This window comes from Humulus lupulus, chromosome 3, assembly GCF_963169125.1.
Source record: "Humulus lupulus chromosome 3, drHumLupu1.1, whole genome shotgun sequence".
Taxonomy (NCBI): Eukaryota; Viridiplantae; Streptophyta; class Magnoliopsida; order Rosales; family Cannabaceae; genus Humulus; species Humulus lupulus.
The window spans coordinates 17,460,511-17,467,906 of record NC_084795.1 but is presented as its reverse complement, the minus strand read 5'-3'; the positions used below and the strand labels follow the sequence as shown (position 1 = coordinate 17,467,906).

Here is a 7,396-nt window from a genome sequence, read left to right as displayed (position 1 = left end):
AGAGTAGTTCAAGAAATGCACTCTTGCATTATGTTCTTCTTACTGAATGCAATAAACCTACAGTACACCTTTTTATTGCAATTAACAAAATTAAATATGAATCATCTATAAAACAAAGAATATAATCCCAGCAAAGGATCTTCAAGGAGCCCATCAATGTAAAAACAAAAAATATAGTTGACAAAGTTATTAATAAAAAGTGCCAAAAGTAAGAATTAAGTATTCATCAACCAAGAATGAGACAAATTAAAAGCATCACTAATATGAGAGGGACAGGTATATGTCTAAACATTCACAGTTTTTTTTTTTTACCAAAAAAGCATGCTCATATGAAATGAAAGATACAAGAGCTCAAAAGAATAAAATGCCACTGAGTTGAAGGGAAACATCAAAAACTTCAAAGAGAAACACTACAAAAAAATAGGGTCTTTACCTACCAATTGTAAGTGTAGGTAAAACTAGCCTAATGGGGGGTAATGTGGTTTACCTACCAATATTGAATTGGTAGAGATTGGTAGGTAAAGGTTAGTGGGGAAAGAGTCTTTACCTACACTTATTAATACTAGTAGGTAAAAGAATCAGTGGACCCCACTAAGTTATAAATCAATTGATGAGTTAGCAGATGACTTGTTTGATGACGTGGCATCCTACGTGTTTGTTGACATGGTTTCCATAGTTTTATGTTTCTGATGACGTGGCATCCTACGTGTCTGCTGACATGGTTTCCATAGTTTTATGTGTCTGATGACATGGCATCCTACGTGGCATACATCAATACCGCCACTTGGCATCTTGTGGTTGCTCTACGTGTCAAATAATAATTTGTCCACGTGTTGTTTGGTAATTAGTACATATGTCATCATTTGATATAGTCCACGCTTCAGCATTTTATTAGTCCATGTGGCATCATTTTATTGGTCTACGTGGCACAATATTATTGGACCACGTGGGGTCATTTTATTAGCCCACATAGCATGATTTTATTGGTCTGTTACACTATTTATATTTTGATCAATAATAATAAAATGTTTAATGCTAAAATTCTTTATCATGTTCAATACTAAAATAAGTCATAAAGTTATCCTTTTAAGGTTACCCCTACCATAAAAAAAACCTCATAAAGTTCATTCCTTAGTACATTAATGTAAATAAACTAAGAATCATCTTGTGACTCCCGAACTAAAAAAGATGGCGACTCTCTTAAATTTGCATCTGAAGCTTGGTTTGTTGAAGGTGGTGGAGGCGGTGCCATCAAATTGTTATGACGAAGTATATCCACAGCCACACTAAGTTGTTCGTTAGTAGCATTAAGGTGGGAAGTTGTATCATTAAGTCGTTCAACTAACTCTTCATAAGTTGGTTGATTAGCCACAATATTTTCACGATGTGAAGTAGAAGTTGTGACACTAGGAGACCGCCCCCACCCTCGCAAGTATACCAAATCACGTCCAAGTACACGCTCCATACAAAATCATCCAAACAAATATAAAGAATCAAATCAAATAAAAAAATGCAAAAATAAAAAGACAAATTATATATAACCAAAAATTACCTCAAAAGAATTCAGATTACAAACAAATGATAAACTATTAAGCAGAGTATCATAAAAATATACATCAATCTCACCCTTTCAAAAATCTCAAAGCAAACCAAGAATTCAATCATGCTCATATTTACACATTCAAAATCAAGCAAAACTAAAATAAAATCAGATCTGAAACTTCTACAAAAAAATTTAGAAAACATAACTTGCAAACAAAAATAAAGAATCAAATCAAATAAAAAAATGCAAAAATAAAAAGAAAAATCATATATAACCAAAAATTACCTCAAAATAATTTCTACAAGACATTTCTACAAGCAACTTATAAGGAATTTACCAAAATCTTTCTAGAAAAAGATCACTGTCGAGCTTGGCTAACCAACTCAAAAACCCCAAAATCCTTACAACCCATAAAGCATAAAAATGTAATTCTAGCTAAAAAGAAATTCAAAAACATTGAGAGAAAAGAAAAAAGAAAAAAGAATAAACCAAACCTTAATCAAGATTGTGTCACCAAGGAAGAGCTGGAGTCGTTTTTCTTTCTTTTCTTTTTTTGCGTTCCCTTACTGTCCAAAAGGAAAAACTCATAAATATGGAGAACGAAGGCCTTTACAGAGATAAGTTATATATGGAGTAATTAAGCCCTCTACTTAGTAACTTACAGATCAAAAGAGTGAGTCACAAGAGAGAAGAAGACAAAGCCGATTTGGTTCTGAGAACTGGAAAGTTGTAGAAGACGATTTGATTTCAAAATGAACAAAGCAAAAAAAGTTAAGAATGAAAAAACATAAATCAGAAGAAAATTTACTTATTATGAACGAAACTAGAATATGTCTTTACTTACAAATTTAGAAAAAGAGATATTGTGTGTCCCACATACATAATTAGAGGAATCGATAGAGAAATAAACAGCTACCGCAAATGTTTATGCAAAATTATTGATTTATTTTCGTGGACAAGGAAGATACAGAAGAAAAAAAAAAAACTAAAGCCGGCAGATAGCTTGAGAAATTAAGCATGAAAAAACCATAAATAAATAAATTTCACAAACCAAATCACATTAACATATTAATTAAAGCCTAAAGTCAAATAATGATATTATTTTTGGCCTTATCTTTTGCTTTCAATATATTTTATATATACATACACAAGCACACACGCTTGCCTAATTTATAACCAATAATACTAATATTCAAATGTTGAAAATGACAAAAAAAGGTCTCATTTTGCATATGTTTCAAACTAATTTCTATCTAATATCTAACAGAAAAGGCAACGACAATACAAGTTATCTTGTCAGGCCAAGACCTATTTTAATTTTTTATTGTAATGTGTCAACCAAAAAATAATTTATCATATGTTTTTTCTGAAACTTTTCTCCCCTTCCCAAATAGAATTCATCATTTATGTATCCAAAATAACTGGAAACTTCATACAGACCTCTCACTTTTTCCCATGTGTAGAGTCTGAAAATGATTCCTTCTTCCCATATTTTCTCAGCTACCAAGCATGTCAACAAGTTGTTCTCTATCAAGAACAACACAAAATCCCCCATTTATAGATTTCAAGACACACATAATATCTAAGTATATGTATATAGCTGGAGGGTTACCTCAAGTTTTCAGGTTCATGATTTACTCCCACAAGATTTTGAGAATTGAGATTTCAATTCATACTTAGAGAGCTACTAAGCAATTTAGCTAGCTCCCATAATATTCCAGATTTGGAATTCAAGTTTTTCTTTTTTTTTTACCAAAAATGGCAGGGTGCAACTTATGGAAAAGAATAATGTACACACCATTGTGTATGCCAATATATGAATTCTAGCAGAGAAACCAATCTCAAACAGTCTTAGGCAACAAACATATCCAAGATGACGATTTTGAGAATGTGGCCATGGGAGCTGTTCATGGAGAGCACAAATGGTTCTCTGTCAAGGGGGAATCAAGGGAATTCAAATTCATCTTCGAGTTCTAATCATGTGCAGGATTTTGGAAAGGTTGAGGAGGCGGGCGGGCCAAATCACGTTGCCAAGATCCCAATAAAAAAACATGCGAAACTATTGGGGTTTAGGATAATCCTAGGCAGAGCCTTAGTAAAACTGAGGAAATTTATGAGTTTAGTGTGTGGTGTGGTTCCGAAGAAGTTTTGCTAATGCTGAAGAGGTGTGTGCTCTGGGGAACTCTGAAGGGCTTAGTTTACTCTAGAAAATGGGGATTGGTTTTGGTGGTAAATTCATCTAAAAGGTCTTACATCCTTCCAAAAGGCCCATCAATCTTCCAAAGCAGATATGTTTTGGGAGAGTTCTTACAGAGGATGCACATATGAAGGGAGGGTGGGACTTGCCTTGGCAAAACTGACTCGTAGAAATTTTCTTTTCTGATATTTTCAAATATAGGATAATCTGTCAAAATTTAACAAAATACAGAATTTATGCCTACCCTTAAACTTTTGCGTAGTTATTTTCAACTTTATTTAGTAATTATACGCTTCTAGTCTAATAGTTTGGTTACAATATTTCAGTTTGATCAGAAATCCTTTCACCTACGGAAAAAAAGGAAGTGTGCCTTTTATATTTTTTCTACTAACAAATTAGTGAGATGAGAATATTTGATATCATCCCAAAGAAAAGATCTATGCTTGCCTTGAAGGCAAGCTTATCTTGTGTGTTACTACACTTGATATTTGATTTAGAGAAAAAGAACATGATCTTGAAAAGAGAACAAAACAAATATTAGCATTTATATATTTATACACACACCCTAACATATTTCCCTTTTCAGCATGAATCTCTCCCAACTCATGAGAAAGAAAAGAAAGATGATTATATCTTAAGAATAGAATAATTTGAAATCATTCCAATCTTTACACCAAAAAGAAGAGAAAAAAGGTAAAGAATCATTTCAATTTGACCCTTTTGGAATTGTGAAAAGAGACTTGGATTTTAATATTAGAAAAATCTTAGACAAGAATATTTTGAAAAAAATCTTTATATGTATATTAAAATGCATAAAAAAAAGGTGGAAAGACAATTTTTTAAATTTTACTCTCAAGGTAAATGCAAATTTGACACTAGATTGAGATTGTGATGAATATTTAAAATTAATCTCATTTGTGTGTGATTACTGATACGACACAGTTTCAATTCTAGATCATACTCGATCCCATGTATATTTTAATCATTCTTTTATAAAATTAAAAAACATTGTCGTAACAGCAAGATATCTAAAATTAAAAATAAAGAACCAAAGTGGTAAAATGTAAACATTCAAGAGGTGTAGATGTTTTGCAATATATGGGTTGGAAAAATGTAAAAATCACAAGAACCCAACTCAAAATGACTATTAATTTTACAAGAAAGTGGGGGGGAGGGGGGGTTTATGGAAGGATCTCATCATTAGATCAATCCTAATATTATCAAATTAGTAAACACAGAACAATACACAAAACTTTCATTGCCAACTTTATTGACTGTTGATGATCATGAATTTCATGATAAGAAGCTGAGAATATTAAAACCAGAATGCTTATTGTTTGAGGAAAATTACTCGAGTTCAAAGGGCTACTAATGAAAGACTGAATAGAGAGCCTAAGATTTTAAACATAAAAAGTTTCTATTGACAGCAAGTGTTCTTGTCAACCAGATTTATCATGTACTTTCCAAATCAAAGTTCGAAATAATATAATCATGCACTAAATATGATTATAGGCATATAGAGAGAAAGAGTGAACATAAAAATTCAATTTTTATGATCCAAATATATACATACAGGCCTACAAACATTAACATTTCCAATTATACCATATCAAATACAGAATTATACCCAATAGAGAAAAACAATCTATCAAATGAACTAACCTCACTACGAATCCGATACTTCCCGACCCATGATTTCTTCTCTGTCGATGAATCGGTCGAGCATTTCCTTCTCTTGCAAAACCAAACAATCATTCTCCTTCCTGAACCAGTCATAGCGGTGTTTCACAACATAATCATACACGGAATCTCTGATCGGAGTCGGAACAACCCCAAAAACGCTCAAAGCAGAGTACAGGAATGGAAAGTAGGAGGCCACTCTGAGCGCAGCCGCGGAGCCTTGGTGGTACACAACAGGACCCTCGATGAAGAAAAATCGACGAAGAACGTCGTCTCGATCAAGACCGGAGAGGCGCAAATAAGGCTCGGCAGTCTCGGATTGAAGGCAGCAGAACTTGATTTTCCTGTACTTGTCTTTAGAAAATTGCAGAAAATTATTTCTGGTTTGTGCATGGGTTTCAGAATAATGGTTGATTGTAGATCCTGATTTTGTGGCTGATTGTGTATGGGTCTATAGATTTTGTGGTTGATTGGTGTGCTGAAATGGGTTTGAGTTTTGAACTGGGTTGTGTTCGACCGGTTTTCTAATAGGGAGAGACTAGAGGGTTTTTTTTTGTGTGTGAAAGAGTTAAATGAGAAAGAATATATTATAATGATTTTGTTTTTATAGAATTAATTTAATTTTAATTTTTTTTTGTGTAATGTTTGTTTTTAAGATGTGTACCATTTGTTAAAAATAATATGAATTGTTAAAAATAAGTAAGATGACATGTAGGATATTTTTAACACATCATCACACAACTCAACATCATTTTTAATAAAAAGTTAAAATGATAAGAGGGAAACATAGGTGCCAAATGAAAAAAATTTTCCCTCCAATATATGTGTAGGGTAACACTCTTTACTTACCCATATTATTAGTAGATAATCATCCTTCCAAAATTTTATAATATTGGCAATATTTACCTACCAATAAATCTTAGGAATAAATATTGGTTGGTAAAGGTTTCCTTTACCTACCAATATATATTGGTAGGTAAAGATCAGATTTCTTGTAGTGAAACAATAACTCCACCACTTGAACCTCATACATGAAAAAGTTCTTGTATTGTATATGCATTTAATGCTAAATGAAAAAGAGAACCCAGTACCAATAGAATTGGCCTAATATACTCAATTGGGGAAATCAAGCAATCACTAGAGTAGAATGGTGATAGACAGAAGTAAATCAGCTTTAGCAAATTTCTACAAACCATTTGTTATAAATATGTCTCAAATGAAGTAATAGCTAAAAAGCATTAGAAGACCTTTCTACATAGCATATTAACACACAACCATGTATTTGGTGTAAATCATGCAGCCATAAACACTACCTTTAATGTGTCTAAAGTCTCATAATCCTAGAGCATTTTGAGCCAAATTTTCCTCTCACTTGAAGTTGAGTTCCTGTCTTTCTAATGCACTCGACAGTTTGTTGGGTAACTTCAGAAGTAGCTGGCATGAAAAGTGATCAGCAAGAACACTGATATTTTGAATACTTTGCACCTTTCTTTAACAATGCCTGCAAAAACCTGTTAATAATACATCATATAAGAGCACTGAGATTTTGAATACGCAATGGTCTGCACTAAAGTCATTAGGACTAGCTTAAAGGTGTTTGTTGAATGGATGTGAGTGAGAACCTTCTATCTAATAAATGAAATTATACCATCACAACCTATATATGTGACACTACAAAATGAGATCTCTATTTTCTATTCTCTTAAGTTACTACTTTTGTTTTAAGCGGTTGAGCCAGGAGCACATATTTATTATAGTAATATATATAGAAAAGAGAAAGCTAAACTCAGTAAAGATATATAGAGAAAAAAAGTGTAACAAAGGCATAATTGAACATCAATTCAGTTGAACATTGATGTTTATAAGCAATTGAAACACACATCATATATAATAATTTCTCAGCGGGTAGTAGCAAGACAAAAACAAATGCTCTTGCACACAATCTGGGGAATAAAGAAGCATGCAACATACTGCTT

The 7,396-nt window shown here is 32.6% G+C and overlaps 1 long non-coding RNA gene across 1 annotated transcript; it reads right to left on the bottom strand.

Annotated features, from left to right (window-relative positions):
- Nucleotides 1–2,009: 2,009 nt before the first annotated feature.
- Nucleotides 2,010–5,658, bottom strand: LOC133820966 (uncharacterized). Its single transcript, XR_009887236.1, has 3 exons — nucleotides 5,403–5,658; nucleotides 2,206–2,262; nucleotides 2,010–2,109 (listed from the first exon to the last, which is right to left on the bottom strand). It is a non-coding gene; the product is annotated as an uncharacterized LOC133820966 (long non-coding RNA).
- Nucleotides 5,659–7,396: the final 1,738 nt, after the last annotated feature.